The 24,704-nt window shown below is 47.5% G+C and overlaps 1 long non-coding RNA gene across 1 annotated transcript in view; it reads left to right on the top strand.

Moving 5' to 3' along the window:
- The window catches only part of LOC132251127 (uncharacterized), a 30,804-nt gene that overhangs the window by 3,115 nt on the left and 2,985 nt on the right, over positions 1-24,704 (top strand). Inside the window, exon 4 of the long non-coding RNA XR_009462953.1 lies at positions 20,493-20,618. This is a non-coding gene — a long non-coding RNA (uncharacterized LOC132251127). The remainder of the gene's footprint in view (positions 1-20,492; positions 20,619-24,704) is intronic.

Raw genomic sequence — 24,704 nt, 5'->3', positions numbered from 1 at the left:
GGAAGCAGCCATGAGACCCCTCACTGGGATGATTTTGGTAGCTGACTCCTGAAGGATGGGCTGGATACTATGGTGGGACTTTCAAAACACCTAAGCAGGTTCAGTGCTTAATGAGGGACAGACAGGGACTCAGCTGAGAGCTTCACCACAAACATGCATGAGACTCTTGGACAACTGGAGCCAACACTTTTTGTGAATGGGTCTCTGTGCATAGATAATAAACTAGTGATGAGTCTCACCTGCTGTGAAGAACACATGTTCAGTGAGGAGCTCATCTGCTCTCACTCAGATCTCCAGAGCTAAGGAAGGGAGTGTTGCCTGTTCTTTCCTCTGGAGCATCCCTCTGTCCAGGACTGTAGGGTGAGCAATGTACTGCTGGATTGGGAACAGACTGGCTGCTCTAGCAGGTATATTCCAGGGCTAGCTTCTCTGGTAGCTCCCTGGGAGAAATGGGCATTTTGTGAGGCCATTTCAGCACATCCCCAAGGTTGGTGGGATTTGCCCCTTGTGAGTAAAACTGGGTTAAAGCATCCCAGGTATCATGCGAGAGCCTCCAGAGAGTCTGTGCACCGGCACTGAAGCCAGTAAGCCTGGCTTTGAAACATTTCGAGTTCCCTTGTTTCATTTCAAAGCTGTTTTGAAGGCTTTTGTTTCGTTTTGATTTCACTGTTTCAAGCTCAAAATGCATCGAAACATCTTTGAAATGAAACACCGGGCAAAATTTTGCATGGCCCTAGTGCACAGACTCTCTGAAGGCTCTTGCATGATACCTGGGATGCTTCAACCCAGTTTTATTCACAAGGGGCAAATTCCACCAACCTTGAGGATGTGCTGAAATGGCCTCACAAAATGCCCATTTCTGCATGTGGGATGACAGAAGCTGCACGCTTCCCAGTGCTGGGTGCGGACAGTGCCCAGCACCGGTCTGTCATCTGGCAGGCAGATCGGGGACACGCACCCCTGGGAGGACTCTGGCACAGTCCCACAGCGCTCCCGGGGGTGCGGGTGAGCCCCTGATCTGCCTGCCAGATGAAAGGAGCCGGGTGCTGCCGGCTGGGACCAGTGCCGGGAAGGTTGATGCTGGCGCCGGTCCCAGGCGGCAGCACCCAGCTCCTGTCATCCCGTGTGCAGATCGGGGGCCTGCCAGCAGCCCCCACACCAGGGATGAATTGGGATTATTAACTCTGTTTTATTACTCTGATAACCTTATTCTCCCACCTCAACCATAATCACCTTCTGTGTTGAAACAATGGTGGCTAATGAAGCAGCCCTTCCTACAATCTCTCTCATGCTTGGTCTCCTGGATGCCATCATTCTTAAAATTGGTGCAGTTTAATATTCCTTGCCAGGATCATTACTTGTGTTATTCATGGTTGTCATTGTCTTTGCAGCTAGTAAAGTGAATGCCCTGCAGCATGATTCCATCAAGTACAACTTGCAGTGGGTGAATGAGGTTGTGGGATTGTTTTATATACTAATCACTTGCATGTGCTCGCTTTCATGCAAGGATCTGGAAGGGCTTTCCAAAGCCAGGTATTCTGCCCATTATTTTACAGAGGCGAAAACTGAGGCACAGGGACTGAGTGAAATACCAGAGCTAAGGTTTCCTGTGGAAACTTAATTCCACTCTGTTGTGAGGATGACACAGTCTTTAATTATGTGATCACAGTCCTCAGTGCTTTTGACCCTAGGTTGTAGCCAGCTCAGTCACTTTATAAGCATGGTCATGCATGGAAACTGGAACATGCTCAGTACAGATGGGATCTTTTGAAAATGTAGATGCTATTTTTTAAGACTCTCTGCTGAGATTTCTTTTCAGTGGCTCTTCATGTAGTCAAATTTCGGGAGATGTCATGGGGGTGACAAAAGGCACCTCTTTGACAGCAAGGCAGCCCTTCCTTCTGCCAAAGTTCAAGTCCTTGTTTCAAAGCACCGAGTTACTAAAACTTCTCAATAAAACCTGAGTTTAAGAATGTTTAATATGTTGGGGGGAAAAAACATTTTTTCCCGACAGTCTTGTTCTCATCAACAGCTGGGCAAGTTTTGCTGAGACCTTGGTGCGGGGGGAGCCAGCTTGAGGCAAACACCTGGTATGAGAAATTTCAGCCTGAATGTCTGAAGATTGACAAGAGCCCTAAACAATGGAAAACAGGGTCTTATAATGGAATGAGTCAGGCCATCTTAATTACAGGCAGCTCTTTCTCTATTTCTCACGATCACTTAAAAGGCAGTTGAATTCTTTTGCATGCATGCCTGTGGCCCTATCACCACAGCATCTCAAGCCCTCCCAAGAAATCCTGGGCTTATAGAGCACATTCTTTGGTAGTAAAACCCTCTAACATGATAGGGAACCAAATATTCATTCTGTTTTTGTGAAAATCTGAACTCTCCATCCATGGCAAACATCTGTGAATTCAATGAATGGCTTGATCAGTAATTGGAGCTGTGTGGTGGTATCTTCACAGATAAGTGGACATCCACCCTTCACTCGCCCATTCATGCCAGTCTAGAAATGTAGTGTACAGACTATGAGACAAATGATACCTTTGGAGGAGGATATGAGGAGCTTTGCTCACAGTAGAGCGGCAGACCCTAGTCCTAGAGATTGGTGGCACACGTACCTCTGCCCAGACCTCTGATGGCAAGGAATTATTTGTAAGCAACAGCAGTATGGAAAATTCCCTGCCTCTGGAATTCTTGTATAGTCTGTTTCTGTGTTTTTATGGTTGCCTTCAAGGCAAATCTGAGGCTATGTTTATGGTGGGTTTGTAGCAGCTCCATGCAAATTATTTTAGAGGAAAAAGCAGGTTTGACTTGCAAGCTTGCTCATTATGTTCTGCATATGTGGCTCATTATACACAGACAAGAGCGGGAGACTAGCAGAAGTAGTGTGTATGGTGCAACCTATGCCAGTCTCTGCAAACAGAAGAGTAATTATTGCCATATGGACATGTCTGCAGAAGCTCTAGTTTTCAGAGAATGGGCAGGGTATTTCTCCAGCCGTGTTAAAGATCTTCATGTGTAAGTACACACATGTGCACAACAGAAGTGTGTGCATGCATGCACCCATGTGCAAACTCAGCACTTTGACAGAAGGGAAATAAAATGTACTGCAAAGGTGATGGTAACTTTTTCCCTGGATCCTTGTAAACTGTGAAATAGTGGGAAAAGATGCATTTGTGTGTGTATGATATGTATATGTCTCAGATCTGAATTGGGCAAGCTGCTTAGGCATGTTGAGAGGAAGCACACTTTGCACAGATTCACTGGAGATGCAGGGAGTGTGAAATAAAGAAGACCATCCATCTAATGGTAATGTCTATTGATGGACATCACTGGCATCTTTCAGCTGAACAAGAGCTTGCTGGTTCCATCTTCACTGACCGTACTACAGCAGAGAGGGGTAGTTAGCAATGTTAGCCTGAAGTCATTCAGAAGGCAGAGCAGCTGTGCTCCTTTATAGACTAACTAAATAAGATATAGAGAGAGCACAAGCTTTCATGAACCTGTGTTCACTTCATCAGATGCTATGAAAGAATGTGCAGAAAGCAGAGTATAAGGAGGAGAGAGAAATTAGAATATAAAAGGCAAAGGGGTGGGGAGACAGCAAGATTGGTGGGGAGAGGGCAGTACTAGGGGAGAAAAGCAAACGAGCAGTAAACCCACAGGAACAACAGGAGTTACAAAAGCTAGTCCAGATAATGAGATAAGAATCCATAGTTCCTGTTTAAACTGTACTTAACACAGTCCAGTTTGTGGATAATTTCTTGTTCCACGGTTTCCTGTTCAAGCTGGCTTTTTTGCCTGAGAATAGCAATGGAGCATCCAGGAAGGTTGAAGTCTTCTGGCTTTTGTGTCTTTTTGCAGTTGATGTTGGATCAGTGTTCACTTACTCTTACACATAGAGATGCCATGTCCTGAAGATTTGTGTTGCTCTGTTGGCGGTAGAAATGGTGAATGAACTAGTTCAGACTAAGTGCCATGAGCCTTCTCACCGCTGCATTGCCTAAGCTTCTCTGTGCAAGGTGATGGCTCGGGTACCATCGGCTGTTCTGAAGTAGCCCTGCCTTCAGAGGAGCAATGCTAGGCCAAAGGTGGAGGGAGTCTAGTGTGGACAGAGTGATGAAACTGTGCAGCCATGTAGCTCTAAAGCTTGTCCACACACAGTAGTGGATTCACGATGGTGCAAAGCGGGGTGCAGTAGTGGTGGAGAGCTCATTGTGCATGTATCTGGCAGCTAAGAGTTCGTGGCAGCAAACTGGTGGCAAAGAGGGTGTTTGACTGTACAACTGCACCCCCTGAATTTGCCCCTCTCTACCCACCTGTTTGCACTGGTTTAAACTGATTCAACCTCCTGTGTGGACAACGCTGTTATTTCAGGTAGAATCATGGAAAAATAAGGTTAAAGGGGACCTCGGAAGATCATCTAGTCCAACCCCTCCTCAAGGCAGGATCATCCCTTGCCAAACCATCCCAGACAACTCTTTGTCTAACCTGCTCTTAAACTTCCAAGGATGGTGAGTCCACAACCTTCTACAGCTATTACAAGAGCAGAGTGTTTCAGTTATAGATAAGTCTGTTACAATTAATTAAATTAGTTTGATCTAAACAGAAATAAGAACTGGGTGCAAAGGAATGCATAAGTCCCTACCCTGAAGGAGACCTAGGGGAGTGTGGGAGGGAGGTTGGGATAGGTATTGGAAATATAAAAGGCAAGAGGATGGGTCATGGTATGGGAAAGCCTTGAAGTAGCGCTGGGATAGTCGATTGTGTCCCTCTTTTTTTAGAATAAATTACTGTCTTTTAAAATTCAGATTTTAAAATGTAGTCTTTAAAAACACCATCTGTCCATGCAATGGAGAAAGCATAGCGGGACCGCAGGCTCGCTGGCTCTGGAGTGATTTACTGTATTAGGACTCTGTGATTGTTCTTGTCTGGGTTCTTTCTACTTATAGGAGAGGGTCTCTGATTACACGGAAACCTTGTCCATGAAGGCAGTGACTATTCAGAGTCAATAATCCCCAGGATGTGAGAACAAACACAGGCAATGGAGACCTGGGTGGCAAAAGGAAAGCACTTAGCTGCCATCTGTCTGAGAGGGCTGTGGATTATTAACACAGAAGTTAAACCATGCAGCATGGTAGGCAAGAGGGGCAAATCATGTTTGCTTTGGCCGGGCTGCATTGTCTTAATTGTTTCCACCATGAAAGAAAGCAGATTGCTTGGCTGGGGATGACTTTCGCTGTGTGAGTTATCCTGGGCGAGGGATCTTCATGGCAGTTTCCAGACTTGGGCCCTAAAACGTCACAATTTATTCACTGTCTATTCGCCAATCCCTGGAGTCCTCTTGCACTGGCAACTCTACCAATCTGTCAGCCTAATTTATCTGGCCTTTGCACGAGGGTGACGGGTTGCCGTTTTTTATGTGCATGCGGTTATTCAAAAATTCCATCTCCTCTTTAATGACATGTAATGGATTGTGCCCATAATGTCCTGGTTAGCCAGAAAGGCAGCCAAGAGGAGCAGCAGAGAGCAGACTACGGACTCCTGGCAATGCACGGTCCCTTGCGGAGCGGGGAGAGCTCCAGCTAATCAAGTCAGGCTGTAGGAAAAACAATGGCCACAGAGACATTATTAGCTTAATCTCTGCCTCAAGATGTCAGCAGCGAGGTAGAGGCAGCCTCAAAGCAGAGGACAACTGCATTAGTGTGTGTAGGAATGGGCTGACCTCTTCCTTGGGGTCTGTCTGCTTGTGTGGAGAAGTTACCTGGTGTCTTTCCTTCCTCGCTTCCTTGTCAGCTGCATCCAGGTGAGATGGAGAAGCCTGCTCCATCCATCCATCCATCCATCCATCCGTCCATCCATCCATCCATCCATCCAAAATTATACAGTCTCTGGCCTGTCGGGTCGTAAAGCCACTAGTGCTGAAGTTCCTACTGCTTGCTTCCGTCTGGCAGGTGAGGTACAGCCCACAGGCCAATAGATCTCGCTTGTCAGGATATTTCTCTTGATGATGCCTGTCAGGATGATTTCCTTGATTCCTTTTCACCCCTTTTAGCTGCACCCCTCTGAGCCATTTTGAGCAATTCCTCTTCTTCCTTGGGAGTTCTCTCTTCCAGGGCCTGTGGATCCATTGGAGAGGCTTCTCTTCCCCCTTCCCTCTCACCTCGGCAAACAGAAGTGCCTGTTTTGGAGCTGATTTTTGGTTTTGTTTTGGGTTTTTTCTGTTAATCCATCTTTGGCCTGTGAGGCTGCAGATCCAGCTGGCCCAGGTAAAACAAAGTAAGACTCGCCTCTCCATTCACAGTCCAGCTTTCTACCTCATTGGTTCTCAACCTTTGCAGACTTGAGGTATCCCTCAGAAAATGTCAGCTTATTTTACTCACTTTTTGACTACCGAAGAACAATAGGGCAATTCTGTTTTTGCAAAGAACTCGGACCACAGCAGATCAGAATGGCTTTAACACCATGGATTCCTATTTGAAATCTCTTCATTTTTTATCTTGTAAATCATGTTGGCACACCTCAAAATGCTAACACTGCATGTTGAAAGGACTTTAAGGCACTCGGGGTGCCGTGGCACCCTGATGGAGAATCGCTGCTTGACCTGGTCATTCCAGCAGCTGGAAAGAAGAAGCAGGTATGGAGCACACAGCTCCTGCCTGCTGCAGGCTGATGAAAGGATATCTTTACTTATAATCCATTAATTAGCCGCTAGATGGGGGCGAGCAATTATTCGCCCCCGACTGCAGGCCCGCTTAACAAGTTTTGACAAGCTGTCAAGGGCCACATGAGGAGCCCCGCCCCTTAACATTTGCCCCACCCCCTAGTTGCCATATTGGGACCAGAAGTCCCGCTCCCGAACCCCATACCTTTGCCAATAGAAGTATCTCCCCTTACCCCACAAAATACTCTTTTGGGGGAGGAGGGGAGGCTTGCCATCTTAGAACCAGAAAAAAACAAATCGTACACTAGAAGTCAAACACCTACTATAACATTTTAATTTTATTACAAAAATATTTGTCATGATTTGTGTTTGTATACTGTATATAGAAGGGATTGCATAATAACTCAACATAAAGTCTCACTCTTATATTGTGTGGGGGGTGGGCATAGGGTATGTTGGAGTGTGTATATATGTCAGTGGGTGTTGTGGGGGCAGGGGGTGGGTGTGTGACATTTGTGGGGTGCGGGGACCCCCCCCCCACTTCCCCACATGGCGTGCAGCCCCTGCTGCCAGCAGCAGCAGGCAGGGGGGCTCAGGGAGCTTGTGCCCGGCACAAGCACTGGCTCCCGACGGGGCGCAGCTCTGGGCAGCACTGTGCATGGGGTGAGGAGCACAGCTTGCTTGGCAGGCTCTATCACAAGGGCTCTGCACTGCACGCCTGCAGCTCCTGCGCTCCCATGGGGGAAGTCTTGCACTGGACTCCACGGGGGAAAAGGCTCCCTCCACTGTGGGCAGAGTCCAGGGACCTGCTCAGCAAGGGTGGGGAAAGCAGTGGGCATGCCATGGTAGAGGTGGCAGCAGGAGCAGCTGGGAACTGCAGGGCCAGGCTGGTTCCTACTGCATTCTGTGATCCCAGCGTTGCAGCCGGGAACCAAGCAGCATGGTGCGGCACAGCTGGGCACTTCCCAGCAGCTCACTGTTCCTGGCTGAGATGCTGGAGCCGCAAAACACAGCAGGAGCCAGCCTGACGCCACGGTCCCCAGCTTGCTTCTGCTGCCATCGGCCCGGACCCCTGGGGCCCTGCAGTCCCATCTGCTGCCACTTCCTCCCCGCGTGTGCACCCACTGCCTTTCCCCCGCTGCTTTCCTTCCTTCCCCCCCAGCAGTTCTGGCTGCAGGGCTGGGACTGCACAACTCAGCAGGAGCAACACACAGTTGCCAGCTGAGAACCGCATGGTGCCAGCTGGGCCTGGCTGGCTCTTGCTGTGCTGGCAATCCTCCCCACCCTTCACCTGTTCTTACCTGAATTTCCCTCTCAGGTGGAGGGAAGGAGAACGGCCCCAGGCCAGAAGCCTCTGCCAAGGCAGAAGCTTTTGGCTGGGAGCTGGGGGTGGTGGGGGCTGGGGTGTGGCCGGTGGGCCTTGCTGTTACTGTCACTGGGTCCTGCCACTGGGCTCCTCCTGGGTCCTGCTGCCACTGGCTCCTGTCATCTTTGACAGGCAGTCAGAGGCATATAAATATATATATTTTTTAATTTTCCTAGGGCCCTGCGGGCTGGATAGAATGGCCTGGTGAGCCAGATCCAGCCTGTGGGCCATTTTTTGCCCTCCCCTGGTCTACACACATGGTAAGATGTTCACAGTGCAGGGGTAATTCGATCTCAGCCTATACTGGAGTGCCAAAAACATCACTTACATGGCTGGAACATGCCACTCACATGTGCAAAGGGTATTAGATTACTGCTGGAAGTATTAAAAAATTATGAGTCAGGCTCCCCACAAATCATAACATCAGCTTAAAAAGAGTGATATTTTGGGGAGGGGAGAAGAGGTGGAAGTATCTCTTCTCTTTTCAGTGTTGAGCTGTATGGGAGCTTGCATCAGGCCATCATATACTTCTATAACAGCAAGGGCTGAAACACCCCCCCCCCAAAAAGCTGGGGTTCTCTGTAGTTGTTTGAACCTGGCATTGAAGAGAATTGCCATCTCTCATAAGACTTGTGCTAGAATCATCAAAATTGACACAAGTAGGGAGGAGATAAGCGGCGTGAGGAAAGCTTGCACCTTGCCAGCTGGTACTTGGTGCTGCAGGTCTCCTTGCTCTATTGGTACAAAGTTTTTTTCCCTAGCCCCCACCCTTCCCCAGATAGGCATTTGTAAAACAAGGAATTGTCTCTTTGTTATGCTCAGCGGACTGGGTTTTTGGTGTTGGTTTCTTCACTCATTTGCTTTTCCCAGGTTAAGACTACACAAAACAGGATAAATACAGGGCACGCTGGACCCCATAGACTGGAGCAACACTTGCCAGCATAGACCAAATACCACTAAATAAACCACGTTCTTAGCCTGTTCCTGACCATGCTTGGACTAGGGACAAACATTACACATAAAATAATTTAGGTGATCAGAAACTGGTTTAAACCTGTAACAGAACAGAAGATCAGTGCACATAAACAAGTTTGAAAGTGGCTGAAACCAGTTTGAGATAAACCTGGTTGAATGTAGTATCAGACTTAACTGATCTGGGTCAAACCATTTTATGAAATGTCTGTCCCAGACCCGTTCCTGACTTAAGTTATATTAGAGTCCCCCAGCATCCCGGCATGCTCTCTGGGCTGGGTGGGGCTCTCTGCTCCAGAGAGCTGGACTCAGCCCTCCCCTCTGCTCCCTGGCTGCAGCTCTGGCAGAGACTGCATTTATTTGCCTGACTTCCTCCTGCCCCCCCTCCTCCCCCCCACCACTCCCTGCTCAAGCAGGAATTCCCCCCTCCCCTCTGCCTTACACGGACACCTCTCAGCGTTAGGTGGCATACCACATGGTGGTTACGGTCTGTGCTGTAAGAGATGAGACAAAGGCAGACAGGACTGTGCTGGCTTAGGGCTTTTTAGAGCTAATCAACACACAGCTGGTAATATCCCTCCATTTCTTCCTTGGAAAAGCTGTTTAAAAAGAGCTTGAACTAATGGAAAGAGGCTGTTATTTTCTTAATGGGCTGATAAACACTGAGTTAGGGGTGATAAACACCGTTATCAACTCCCTGCTGGGCTGCTCAGGAGCTGGGGAGAACCCTTCCCTAATCAGAGTGTCCTGGGCCTGGCCAGACCCACCTCCCCCTCCAGCTCAGCATTGTGGAAGGGAAGGAAGGGCTGCTCTAGCGCCCCCCAGCTTCTAGACTGAGCCACTGCAGGCATGTGTCAGCATTTCTTCAGTCCAGAGGGGATGTCTGTACAGTTACAAACCCAGTTTAGCCTAGCCAGGTTAGACTAACCTGCAAAGATTGAATCAATTCAGGCTCTGGCTATTTGAATGTCTGTCCCTAGCCAGGGGCATATGACAGAGCTGGACGAACACGCATGGGACAAAGGACAGAATCTGAGGGCAGAAAGTATTTGAGAGAAAAGAAGTGTGGAAAGAGTGCAAAGGAAAAGATGGGGGAGAGGAAAGGCAAGCACAAGAGACAAGGGGGCAGGGATGGGAAGAAGGGATTGGCTAAGCACTGTGCAGATTTCAAGACAGCCTTGCTTGCTTTACTGAGCTGACAGAAGCCTCGTCTGCCTCCAGCTCTGATCCTGCTCCAGGACCAGGAGTTGTTCAGCAAACCCAAACCAAAGTCTTGGCAGGCTGGCAAGCTCCTCTGCAAGTCTGCTGCAGCCTACAAAGGCAGGGAGGTCCTTATCTGCAGCCTGAGTTCCAGCGTCCCAGCTTGTGGCATTCACAGCTCTCCTTCCTCCACTAGTTGGGCTCAGAAGACATACAAATCTTGACTTAGTTTTGTACCAATTCCACCCCTCTTCCCTGCCCAGCCTACATCATGGAAAAATGCATAAGAGCTTCCAGCAGAGGCCTTTGGCAAGTCTCCACCAGCAGCAGCTCCACTCTCATTCATGCCAGAGGCAGGCTGAGGAATGAACAGAAAGTTCCTCCTCTGGCTCTGCTGATCTTTCTTCCCCTCCCTCTCCCCAGTCCCTCAGACAGACGCTTTTTCTTTTTCCCCTCTCCCTGAAATAATATGTCACTCCACACCCCCATGTGCTCTGTTCTGGGAGCTGGTGTCCTTGTTTGCAAGGAATCTACAGCACGCGCTCTGCAACACTCGGTATGGAGAATCTGGAGCTTGGGGGAGGTGGGGGGGTGCACCCGGGTCCAAGGGGAAGTCTGCACAGGCGAGGTTGCCATGGGGTGTGCAGCTACACGAGGCAGAAGATCCACAGTCTCAGAGATGGCTCGTGCTTTACCCCCCTGCTTTCTGTTCTACCTTTAAAAAGCCAAAACCCTTGGAAGGCATTTCAACCTCCACCCCCACCCCCCTGCAACCATCAAAAAGAAAAGGCCTGCATTCACGAGTTTTTTTTTGTTGGTGGCTTGGTTTGTTTGCAGTACAAAATAGTCAGGTTTTGTCTTGCTCTAAGAACAGGGCAGGCTATGGGTGACTGAAGACTTAGGAAGTTCATGATCATGCAGAAGCCAAGCAAGTGAAATCCCACTGTCTGAGAGGGGAAGGGATTTCCCGTGCCAGACTTCTGGGTTGGGGTGGTGTTTGTAGAGCCACTGGGACTGGGGGGGAAGCACTTCACTGCCCCTTTTATTTGGGGTTGGAGGGATCACAGTTTTATTTTTGACACTACCAAAGAGTCCTCCAGTGAACCTTGGAAAGGCATGTCATGATGAGCATGTGCTTCTCCTGATGTGTTTAGTTTAGCCTTAGAAAAGCTGGCTTTGGGGTGGGAGAGAAGAGGGCATGTCTCTCTATCCATCAGGAGGAAGTAACACAAGGGCATAAGCTCAGCTCTTTTTCCCCTATCTCCCTTTTTTAAGACCTCAATTCATTTGGGAGACATTTAATCTCATTTGTTGTGCTCTAATAGTGAAGTGCTTGGACTTGCTGCTGCCAATCAGTGCAGTTGGCAGGCTTGCTTGTTAGATGGACTTTTAACTGACAACTATTGACTGCAGCTTATCTCCCCACCACAACCAGAGCAGGGTAAATTCATCAGGGTTTTAACTCCCTTGGCTTATTCACTATGCTCAGTTCAGCTTCTTAGAGAAGTGTGCAACACTGCATGTTACAGCACTGCGTGTTACTGCAGTGATGATGGATCAGTAAGACCTGACCTAGGTTATTTTAGCTCTTATACAGAGATTTTTAACCATTGCATCTTAAAGCACTCTACAAAGCTGAGGAAATATTGTTTACCAAAGGGAGTCTAAGACAGAGAGGAGATACAACTTCACAAAGATCATGCAGGAATGTGAGATGAATATGGATAAAGCCACGGTCTCCTGACTTGTATGGATTCATGCTGTATCCGCTGGACTGTGCTGCTCCACTAGATCGCCTGAGCCCTGGACTCCGACAGGCCTTCTGCAAGCTGCAGAGTTTCACATTGGGTTATCACAAAGCAGTTCCAAGTCACGTGGCCCAAACGGCTGTGTTCATGGGATACCTGGGTTTGGTTCTGCCTTTGAACCCACCACTTACCTCTGTGTTCACCTCAGTTCCTCTGTTCAAATGGGAGCAACGAAGCAGATGTGCCAGCACAAACCAGATGTAACTGGAATTTGGAGAAGTTTCCCGATTTACACTCTCTGATGTGAATACCGACGTGTAGGAAGCAGAACTGGATGACATGGGGATGGGGGTGAGCAGGCTATGAAATGAAGAACACTTCTCCTTTATAACCCATGTGCAAATCGGAAGAGGGAGAAAGTCCTTACCAGCTGGTGTTTGTTTGCCCTTTGGGCTCAACTTGGTTCTAAGCAGGACAGGTGTCCATGTCACAAAACTATACCCAATCTCAATAGAGAGCCCAGCAATAACAGCACTTTCCACCTGCAGGTCTCTAAGGATCCATAGCATTACCTCCTTTCTGTACAGGAGGGGAAAATGAGGCACAGAAATATGTACTGATTTGCTTGAGTCCATCCAGCAAGCCAGTGGCAGGAGATCTGGGTTATTTTGCTAGTTCTAGATGACTCTCCAGTGCTCTACCCTTATATACAGCACTGCTCCTAAGGACAGCCTAGCCTCTGCCCTCTCCACTACAGGTGTTCGTTGTCCGGGGGTCACCAGGAGTCAGGAGCAGCGTGCAGGCAAAGCTTGCACTGCTGCTGCCGCCTGTGGCACTCCTGTTCTCAGGCTGGGGATGGCCCATCCCCAGAGCTGTCACTGAAACAGCAGGAGCTGCACTCATTTAACCACAGTGCTAATTGGTGGGGAAGCAGCAGGTCTGTGTGGGCTAGAAGGAAGAGCGGCTCCAGCAGGAGCAACATCCAGACAGCATCCGCTTCGGGGGAGAGACGCACTCCTCTCCAGAAGATAGCTCCAGAAGGCGGCAGGTGCACCATATGGGATGGTTTTGCTTCTAGCGCTTCACCTTGGCTTGGCGCTGCCTGACTGGATTGTGCCAAGAGCCCTGCTGCCAGCAGTCACGTAGTCTCTGCTCCTGAGAAAAGAGCAGCATGTGCTGCTCAGGAAGCAGCCTGGTGCACAGATCCCCTGCACCAGCTCCCTCTACTTAGCAAGCTGCAAACACTCATGAGGATTAATCCTGCCTCTAAGTGAAGTTTGCTTCACAAACAGTCCCTGCCAGCATGGCATGACAGCCCCTTTGTGGGGGCTACAAGGCACAAGGTGACAATGGGGGGGGGGGCATGGAAATGGGGGAAGGGAGGAGACTCTGCTCTCTATTGCTGCTACAAAGCCAGAGTGCATGAATGGCAGGTGGGGAAAACTGACTCTTAAGTTTGCTCTCCAGTGCTTCTCCAGTTCCAGTCACTCACATAACTACCACACAATTAAATGTGTAGGGGCCCCAATCTACCCTGGGCCCAGGGCTTCTAAAGTTTTTAAGTTGGCCCTGTTTAAACCAGTGTAAATGAGAGCGGAAAGCAGCCTGTGGCTTGATCCATGAAATGGGGCATGTTGGGTTGAGGGAGAAATAAAATAACACATTTTGTGGTAAGAGCAAGGCAGGGGTAGTTGGGTATCAGGACAATATTTCCCTGGCTGAAAGGGACCTTGGGGTTATGGTTGATCACAGATTGAACATGAGCCACAAGTGTGATGCTGTAGTCAACAGAGCTAGTAGCATCCTGGGATGCATTAGCAGATGCATCATAAGCAGACTAAGGAAGTGATACTTCCTCTCACCTCGGCATTGGTGGGACCCCAGCTGGAGGACTGTGTCCGGTTCTGGGCGCCACATTTCAGCAAAGCCATGGAGAATCTTGAAAGGGTGCAGAGAAGGGCCGCAAGAATGACTAAGGGCCTGGAGGACAAACCTTATGAGGAAAGACTAGGGGATCTGGGACTGTTCAGCCTGGGCAAGAGAAGACTGAGGGGGGACTTGGTGGCCATCTGTAAGTATGTAAGGGGTGCATATCAGGAGCTGGGAGAAGCCCTAGTGAATAGTTTGCCCCAGGGGAGGACAAGGAGCAATGGCCATAAAATGTTAGAGGATGGTTTCAGGTTGGATGTAAAGAAGAACTTCTTTATGGTAAAGGTGACCAGAATCTGGAATAGACTTCCCAAAGAGGCAGTGCAGCCCCCAACCCTGGAAGTCTTCAAGAGAAGATTGGACAGATACTTTGCTGGGATCATTTGACCTCAACAGTATTCCTGCCCAGAGCAGGGGGGTTGGACTCAATGATCTTTTGAGGTCCCTTCCAGTCCTTAATCGAGGTCTATGATGTTATGAACTGACCTTCATCCTCCACTCCGACAGTTGCCTCAACCAGGCACCAGCCTGGCCTACCTTTTTTCCTGTGCTGTGACTGTGGACTTGCTTTGCAGATGGTAAGTCCTGGTGGAAGAGTACCCAACTCTTTGGGAAAACTGTCCAAAACAGTTTTGGGTATGGGTTATGGAAAATGGGGGTATGGGTTATGGAAAATGGATGTTGATCTCTGACTTCTGTATATGAGAGAGACAGCGTGTGTTCCTCCTGATACTGACTGCTGAAGTAAGAAGGAGGGATATCTCAGAAGTCTTGGAGATGTACACTGTTGAAGAAGTAGTGCACCATTGTTTCTATCCCTGCCTCTGCCTTGCTGGACTTGCATCTCTTTGCTCAGGGAGGCAGAGGATGATTGTTGCCCAGCAAACACAGGTTTAACAGAAATCTTGGTCTAGGGAGTTCATAGTTTCATAGCTGGTAGGGTCAGAAGGGACCTGAGCAGATCAAGTCCAACCCCCTGCCATGGGCAGGAAAGGATGCTGAGGTCAAACAACCCCAGCGAGGTGATTATCTAGCCTCCTTTTGAAGATCCCCAGGGTAGGAGCGAGCACCACTTCACTTGGAAGTTAGTTCCAGATCCTAGCCGCCCTGACTGTGAAGTAGCGCCTCCTGATATCTAGCCTGAATCTACTCTCAGTTACCTTATGGCCATTATTCCTTGTCATTCCCAGTAGTGCTCGGGGGAACAGGGACTCTCCCATTGCCTGCTGGTCTCCCTTGGCCAGTTTATAGACTACCAGATCCCCTCTCAGCCTTCTCTTGTGGAGGCTGAACAGGTTCAGGTCCCGTAGCCTCTCCCTGTAGGGCCTGCCTTGCTGACCCCTGATCATGCAGGTGGCCCTCCTCTGGACTCTCTCCATATTAGCCACATCCCTCCTGAAGTGCGGCGCCCAGAACTGGACACAATACTCCAGCTGCGGCCTGACCAGTGTCGCATAGAGGGGAAGGATCACCTCCTTGGACCTCCTCGTGATGCATCTGTGGATGCATGACAAGGTGCAATTAGCCTTCCTGACTGCGTCCCCACATTGGTGGCCCATGTTCATCTTGGAGTCTATAATGACTCCAGATCCTTTTCTGCCTCTGCACTGATGAGAGGGGAGTTCCTCAGCCTGTAGGTCTGCTGCTGGTTCTTCCTCCCCCAGGTGCAGCACCTTGCACTTGTCAGTGTTGAATCCCATCTGTCTCATCCGCCCACCCCTGTAACCTGTCCAGATCTAGTTGTACCCTGTCCCACCCTTCTAGTGTGCCCACTTCCCCCCACATCTTAGTGTCATCCACGAATTTGAACAAGATGCTTTTCACCCCCTCGTCCAAGTCGCTGATGAAGATGTTGAACAGTGCGAGCCCGAGGACCAAGCCCTGGGGGACCCCACTGCCCACGTCCCTCCAGGTCGAAAATGACCCGGCCACCACCACTCCCTGGGTGCGGCCCTCCAGCCAATTGGCGACCCACCTGACTGCGTAGGCATTGACACCACAATCTCCTAATTTTTTAACGAGAATGGGGTGAGAGACAGTGTCGAAGGCCTTCCTAAAGTCCAGAAAGACTACGTCCACCGCGACACCTGTGTCCAAGTTCAACCGGGGGCTTGGAGCCAGCTTTTTTGCATTATCCTGCAGGACACCAAGAGAGTTCCAAGCGTCTACAGAAAGGATCTAATTGGCTGAAAAACTCTGTAGAAATGTCTCTAGAAATCTACCAAATCCTCTAGGATTCCTGTTACATTTTATGGTGCTTTTCCGTAGGGACTGTTGAACAACACTTCTCAGAGTCTTTCCTGAGAACTTGGTGTGGGTTTTGGAGGAAAAACAGAAACTACTGCTGTGATGGCTGTGTGTCGACGAAACAAGGGGCATGTGTGCATGACACTTTAAAGTGGGTTAAATGCTTTTGCCCCGTTTTAATGGTGTTGGTGTTTGCATGCATCGGCAGTGCATTGCGTAGTAATTCCAGCTGCTGTAGCAAATTTGGCGGCATAATGTGCCTTAAATGACTTGGGGCACAGCAAACGTAAACTCCTCCAAGGAGTTTTAGTTTGCTGCCCTACAGCTGTGGAGCGAAGCACTGGGCTGTGTGAAGCTCCACGGCTCTGCAGGAAGCCCGTGTAGGCAGCCTGGCAGCAGCCCGGGAAGGCAGGCTCCGCCCAAGAAAACCCACGAGCCTGATCTTCTTTTTCCTCTAGAGTCTGTGGTACCGCCTGGGACTGCCCAAGCCGGGTGCCTGCAGGTGGGTGCCACCTGGGGGGGGGCACTGCTCCTGCGGAAGGAAGCACCAGCCCCTCCCCCCCGCCTCCCTCCCTCCCCCCACAGCCCAGGGACTGCTCCACCAGCTGGCAGCTCATCCTCGCCTCCCACCACTGGAGAGGCAGATATGTTCGGGTGTGTGCACGACATGGGGGTTTAAAGGGCCCTAAATTGAAGCAGTGTTTTTAAAAAACTACCGCTTCAATTTAGGGCTCTCATTTCATCTCCGCACGCCCTATGTCAGTGCTTCTTTTTTTCCTGAGAGACACAGTCCATGTATACCACATAGGGCCCCAGTGCAGACAGCAAGTTAGTCTGGTGAGAACAGGATGTATATTTGACATGGCTGGGCCAGGATCAAGAAATGCAGGGATTGGAAATGGACTTTTTCTGCACTATTTTTCTCCTTCCAGTAGCCTCTAAAGAGAGATACAGGGTTAATGCCTGTATTATAGTTTTTTACTTCCCCCCCCCTACTACCTCTTGGTTCCAAGTTAGTGGAAGCTTTTCCCTGGCTAGATTCCCAGCCATAACAAATTAATTGTGTGGATCTCTGTGACCCAGCCTTCAGCTTCACAGATGGTTACACTGGAAGGGACGCCCTGAATACTTGGGCCAGTCCACAGCTACCATAAACAACTGTATCATGGCAAGATCTATTTTAAAACTATTTAGATTACTTGTCGCCACCTTTTACTGTACTGCTGTTCCAGAAACTCACTGCTCTGGTGGTTAGAAATCTTCTAAGTAATATGGCTATCTTTATCAATGGAGAAAGGAAGAGTTTTCTTAAGAACCGCAGCATGCTGATTGCTTCTGTCATCTAAGTCAACCCATGGGTCACGAGAATATATCAAAAGGGTCACGAACAAACTTTAAAAATGGATTCTCCTTTAAAGGAGAAAAACCTGGGAAACCGTGGCTTTTCCTTTGCAGGCTGGCAGAGCTCCAGCCTGCAAGGGGCTGCTTGGGGCCCCCCATGTCCTCCCCAGTGCACCACACACGAGGGGGCTGGGGCATGTGGGGTGGGGGGCAGCGAGTTGGGACTGGTCACTGATGTTCACAAATGGGTCCTGGTACAAAAAAGTTAAGAACCACTGATCTAGGTTGTTCATAGGAAAGTCCTTAAGCTATTGGTTCCTGCCCACCAGCTAGAACCACCAGGTACTTGGCCTGATGCACCTTAGTGTATTAGACTTGTATGCAGCCATTCAGTTCCTGCCTTAAATGTTAATTCAGCTCTAGTCCATCCCCCTCACTGAAAAATCAGCTATTCAAAAAGTAATCCCTTAACAGGCTCTCCTTGCATGTGTTCCTTCCTAGCGTAAGCCTTTATCCTGTCATTCTGCTCTGGCCAGGGACCTCAGCTAGCTGCTCCTGCTTTGCTTCATAATAGCACTCATCTAATTTAAATACTTCCATCTGGCCACCTCTGAACTGCCTTCCCTAGGGCTAAAGCCATCCAAGTGCTTTGCATTCTCTTCTACAGATGTGCCCAGTTCAGCAGGAATCCTGGCAAAGCTGCCTGTACACCAGGTATCTTTCCATGTAGCCTTCTTAACCCTCCTGTTCACCTCCCAGGGATGACCTGGAGGATTTTTCGATGGGCATTCTGGTCAGGTTTAGGTCATGGATTGGGGTTCTGATTTTTATAGGGTTGAAACCCCCCAGTCTATCCTCTGCAGATCTCACCAGCTTGGCAAAACTTTTGAGTTGCCGACTATATCCTAAGCAAAACTATGGCCTTTGTGTTCCAGAGCTCAGCAGAGTGTTATTTTTGGTAAAATGGGACTATTCATTCAGACCCAGAAATGAAGCCCTAGGGGCAAGTGTAATCTATGGATCCCTATCCCACCTCCCACAAATCAGGAAGTTTTTGGAGTTGAGGTTTGAGTTCCAGTTCACTCTGTCTCTGCCACTGTGCCTCTGTTCCCCATCTAGACAGTGAGTGATACTTTGAGGCTGGGAAATACGATAAAGACATTAGTGTTTGTGTCAAGCTGGTACCACAGTGATGGTGACAGTGGAAGCAACTAAAAAAAGGAGTCAGTATCAGTGCTGAGTTTGAATCTTGGCTCTCTCTGGTGTCCAGGTGTATCCTCCGCCCACAGCACACTCTTGTAAGCATTGCATGAAGAAACGTGTTGCACCTTTAGGGGGATGAAACCAGTATCTCTGCATCCTCCTATAACTTCACATTTGGTGTTCAGGCATTGAGAAATGAGCAGGAACAACTGATGTGCAAAGACTGAAAAGCAAACCTTGTTGGGTTGACTTTGGGAGCTTGGTAACGTTTTTTGAATCTTTCCTGCATTCTTTTCAACCTTTTTTTTTGAAGCAGAAAACCATCCATAATAATAGAATGGCACAAAAAAAGGAATGTATGGCTTGATTGTCCTGAGAATTAATAATACATATTTTATAGACCCACTACTTTGTCCTCTGTTGACCTATTGTAGATTTTCTGCCCCATGAATCATCTGCCCCATATAACGACCTCAGGAGGATTAGGCTCTGGTATTACTTGCATGCCTATACACATAGGGTCACATTATTCATCTCTTATCTGTTCAGTTCCCTTAGTAATGGGGCTTTCGTGCAGCATAACTGGGTCTGAATTTGCACTAATAATAGCGATGCTTTTCTCTTCCTTAGTGTGCTATGTGTGAAGGTGCTCAAAGTGATTAAAAACTTCCCATAGCCTGTGGGCACTCTGGGGCAGGACAGTCTTTGCTCTGGGTTTGCAGAGCACCTTGTACTGGGACTCTGATCTATGGCTGGGTCTTCTAGGTAATTCTGCTATACAGACAATAATGAGATGCATCTCTGTGAAGTGCTGTGCATCCTTCACTCCCAGTGACATCAGTCCATGGAGTTGCCTGGGATGTACACCAGTGCAAGTGAAATCAGAATCTGGCTCTTGGAAGTCAATCGACTAGCCCAAGGGCGCACAATGAGTCAATAGAAAGAACTGATCCCAGAAGCCCTGATGTCTTATTCCCCTACCTGAGATAACATAGATGTGTACCAGTCATTTGACTAGTGGGAGTGTCACTCCAGGGTTTGAACTTACCAGGCATTGTTCCCCCTCCCTTTTCCATATGCACACAGATGTGTGTACACTCTCTCGCTCTCTCTGAAGGGAATTTTTTTTGTAATTCTGAATATATATATTTTAATTTTTGTCTTTCATTAGTATGGGAACCCCTATCCTACCTTCCCCCTTTTTCTTGGGGCAGAGGAAAGAAAGAAAAGGAGTAGAAACAAAATGAAATTGAAACAAACCTGTTCTTACCTTTGTGGAATATTATACAAAACAGAAAACTCAACAAACTTCCCCCCCTACAACCCATTCCTGTTGTTTAAAACCCATTTGTTGGAGAGTGGGGTTTTTTGTGTTTGTTTTTGGCCAGCCTAAATGAGCATCAATATCCTCTTCCTGCTTCGCTTTCAATGTATCACTTCGTCATTCAATACCAACCACACTGGTTGCATACACACATACTGTCTTTCTGACAGTTAAACCAACTTAACTTTTTAAAGTTGATTTAACTATCAGAACATATACACATATGTGGAGCAGAGTCAAATTAAATGTGGTGCAAGATAATACACCGCCAAAGTGCATTATCTTGAGTTACATTAGTTAAATTGATTTAGCTCACAAGATTGCTGTCACCTCATCAAGGAGTTATATGTGTGTACACTCCAATGTGACTTAAGTCGATTTAAGTCAATTTAATTTATTTTAAGTCGACTTAGTATGTGTGCACGTATCCACTGTGAACTGAACTTGTACCTTTTTTCCCAAAGTTTGACCTCCGACTCTGATCTCATATCACAGACAGGTGCATGGCTATGCCTTTACACGATGTAAGTGCTACTGTGGACACAGCTCTGTTGAGACTCATAAAGGCTTTGAATGGACCTACAGGCACAGCATGTTTGCTTCTCGAGAAGATTTTGTCAGGTCAGTGGTACTAGCACTGGGCTTTGTCTCTGTGCCTGTGTGCTCAAGCACTGCTCTGGGTGGGTCCCTCCAGCTCTGTCAGGCCAGTAGCAGGAGGGGAGGAAGTGGGTCCCAATGTTTAGAGCATTTGTCCCTCTCTTCCCCCCCTTCCCGTACATCCCATCTTTCCTTTTCCAGGACTCTTTAGCACTGATAATGCTGCCATCTGCCATCCTCCAAGCAGCTAGGTCCAGAATCTCAGTGCCGACTGCCTCTTTGCTTAGTGCTGTGTCTTCCTTATGAGGATTTCTAATTTCAGTTACACAACCTCTGGAAACCTACACCTCATAATGGGTCTGTGCCTCCAGCAAAGCAAGTCACTAATAAAGTTAACCTTATGTAACGAGTGTAAGCCACTGCGCTGAGCTCAGAGCCAGCAGACGAAGCTAGGACTGCTTTCACCCAACACTAAGCAGAGTGATTTAATTATTGAACAGTTCTAATTAACACTTCCTTAGGCTGGCTTTGCCTTTGATGCAAATTATCGGACAGACAACAAACAGGGGGAAGGGTGACATGGGTGACCCCAAACATTGTTCAAACTAAGGGAAGAAAAATCAGATCTGCACAAAGGTTCAGAGCATGGAAGACTTAGAAAGCATGAGTTTGTACTGGTACATACAAGGAAGAGACAGGAGATCAAGGGGATCCTGTCATGTTGCAGAACAAAATATAGCAATAGGTAGGGGAATTCTTATAAAGCAGGATAGGGCAGAAATGGTCAATTTTATCTTAGCATGATAGGATTGTCATCTGGCTGAAAAACAGAATTCCCTTCTTAGGGAAAGGCTGAGATGTTGAGCTGTAGCCCTGTTCTGAATTGGAGTGAGAAGTTAATTTTGGAATGGTATGGAATGAAATATTTCAAAATATTTCTTTTCTAACTTATTAAAGTGCTCCACTTCAACATTTTTTTTTAAGCTGATAGCATAAAAGTTGTCAAGGCAAAACATTTAGACAGCTTCTTGCTGTATTGATTTAGTCAGAATTTTCATTCCTGCAAAACACTTGTATATTCTTTCTTTTATGATTTTTATTGATTTTTCTTTAAAGCAACACAAAAATCAGAAATATGTAATATACACGTCAACCTTAACAATGTTCATGCCTGTCACAAACAATAAGTAATAAAGGGGAAAAGAAAAAAAAATGGAGGAGGGAAGAGGGAGGGATAGAATAAGAAAAGGGAAGCGTGCCAGGAGTAATAATTTAGTTACCAAAATATTCTGAGAACTCATTCCGAATCGCATCAAACTTTTCCGAGCGGTTAAGCCTGCTAAACATGACTCTCTCCATAGACACAAGCTGCACCATCTCATCATATCAGATTTCGACCTTTGGAGATGTCCTACTTTCCATGGCAGTAATATCATCTTGTCTGTCACTAATAAGGTCGGCTATAAGAGTGCAATCTGAGAAGGATTCAGTTTGAATTCTTTAGGTGTATACTAAAGAACACACCCATTTCTCTAAGCTAGTGATCCAGGATGACTTGGATAAACTTAGTAAGTGGGTGGACGCAAACTTGATGATGTTCAATATTGAGAAATGCAAGGTACTCCACCTCGGGGGAAAAAAAACCTGCAGCTGGCTTATAGGCTCGGCTGTGCTACGCTTGCTAGCACCACGGCTGAAAGAGTCTTGGGGGTCATGACTGACCACAAGATGAACATGAGCCACCAATGCAATGTCACAGCTGGTAAAGCAAACAAAACTCTGGCTTGCATCCATAGATGCTTCTCAAGTAAATCTCAGGATGTCATCCTGCTGTACTCAGCCTTGGTGAGGCCGCAGCTGGAGTACTGCATTCAGTTCTGGGCTCCACAATTCAAGAAGGATGTGGAGAAGCTTGAGAGAGTCCAGAGGAGAGCCATGTGCATGATCAGAGGGCAAGAGAATAGTTATGAAGAGAGGCTGAGAGCCATGGGACTTCAGCATGGAAAAGCGCAGGCTCAGCGGGGACCTGGTGGCTGCTTATAAGTACAGAAGGGGTGTGCATCAGGATCTGGGAGACCATCTGTTCACCAGAGCGTCCCAAGGAAAAACAAGGATCAATGGTCATAAACTCCTACAAGACCGTTTCAGGCTGGACATATGGAAAAGTTTCTTTACTGTCCGAGCCCCCAAGACCTAGAATAGACTCCCTCCAGCACTGGTGCAGGCACCTACTCTAGACTCATTCAAGAAACGTTTGGATGCTTATCTTGCTGGGATCCTTTGACCCTAGCTGACTTCCTGCCCCTGGGGCAGAGGGCTGGACTTGATCTTTAAGATCCCTTCCAGCCCTAATGTCTATGAAATATTAAATATTTGCCACAGGTATTGGCACTGTGTTCAAAACCGTGGTAACTCTAGTTACACTTCCATTTTTCTAATCACATTTTCTGATGGGGAAACCTATTTCATGAGCAAAATTTCCCACCTGCTCTAAAGCAAAGAGTGTGCGTATTGGTGCAGCTCCAATACAATGGAGTCCTGGGGTCCCTTGGCACTCTCTGAATATAAAAGTCTGGAGACAATGTGCTGGGGGATTTGAATGAAGGGTTTTTTTTAGGGTGACCCTTCGCTGGTGCTGTTTTTTAATCTGTTCTCAACAAGAACCTCTGCAGGCCAACCTAAAATTCTAGCTAAATTGAGAGAAAGATAATTGCTGCTGGAGTCCTTTACCAAGTTTGCCTACCAAGGGAAATTGCTGTAATGTAGAGTAAACAATGGTGTACATTTACAGCTGGCTGGATGCTTTGCTGTATCACCCTGTGCGGATGCTTTTTAGTGCCCAGTTTTTGCCAGGTGGCCTGTGAGCATGAAGAATTAGTACAGAGTAGTTAGCGAGCTCTAAATTTAAACCCTGGCTTATTTTCCAGTTATAGTCTCATGCAAAGGAGTCCAGCACTTCCCTCCTCAACCCTTACAAAACCTGGTAGTGAGCAGGATGGAGTTCAGTGGACAGTGTGACAAGTCCTTTCTGCTAGGGACTGAAAGTGCTGATGCTGCTTGTGGGTCTGAGGAGATTAGGAGCCATACCTGATCCTCCTCATGACCAAGTGAATTAAGCTCTGAGACTGTGATGCCCCTGTAAGGCAGAATCCACAGAGCCAGATGTATCCATTCCAGTGCAAAAAAAATCCCTGTAGGACAAGTAGGACACTAATTCCCATTGTGAGCTATCCTTGGAGGAGGTGGGTAGGTGCTCAGAGGGAATTAACTCTGGCACTTGCTGATTCCCTACAGATGTGTAATCAGTTCAGAGTGTACCGTACATCTAAAGAGACATGGGGTGAAATTAAGAACTGCTTAAATGCAGATTTCCTCCTTTGGCTCCCCATCCCACATTGCCAGTACTGAAAACTTTAAATATCAAAGCCATTTCTTTTTGCTAGTATTGATGCTCTTTGCGGTTCACTTAACTGGTCAATTTAATCTGGCGTTGCAGCCAGTTTCACTCTCTGGTTCTTTTCCTCTAGCAGGATGCTGCAATGTGAGTGTTGCAAATGCAGCTGGGTAATGTTACCATCTAAAACAGTTTCTGTTGACTTTAACGTGTACAAAATCGTGTTAGCTGAGAGCCAAAATTTAGCTGTACATAACTCAATGAAGCCCCTTTAAACCGGAGGTCCTGTCTTTTTGCTTGTTGCGAGAGCCCAATCTGCAACCTTCGCATTGAACAATGCTTAGAAATGAATAGGCCTCTTTGCACGAATAAGTATTACTTTACCAAGAAGTGGATAATCAGATCCATAAATGAGACTGGTAGCATTTCACACCTACTTTGCCACGGTGTAAATTGTACCAGAAGGTGAAAGGCAGCAGTGGATCAAGTCCAATATAAGTAAGGCTTTGAGAAATAGGCTTCTAAATTGCCAGAAGAGTATCCTGTCTTTACTTTAAAAAATAATAAAGTCAAATCGGCAGAAGTCATCTTCTAAAGTTGTTGACAGGTTGGTTAAGCTTATTCATTTATAATAAGTTTCTTCCTATATATAGAGACCATTAATATTTGCAAACATCAAGTTCAGGTCCTTTCTAAGACCTTGTTGAAAAGCTAAA

Source organism: Alligator mississippiensis, chromosome 6, assembly GCF_030867095.1.
Source record: "Alligator mississippiensis isolate rAllMis1 chromosome 6, rAllMis1, whole genome shotgun sequence".
Lineage (NCBI taxonomy): Eukaryota > Metazoa > Chordata > Crocodylia > Alligatoridae > Alligator > Alligator mississippiensis.
The sequence above is the reverse complement of the archived record's forward strand: the minus strand, read 5'-3'. Positions and strand labels throughout refer to the sequence as shown.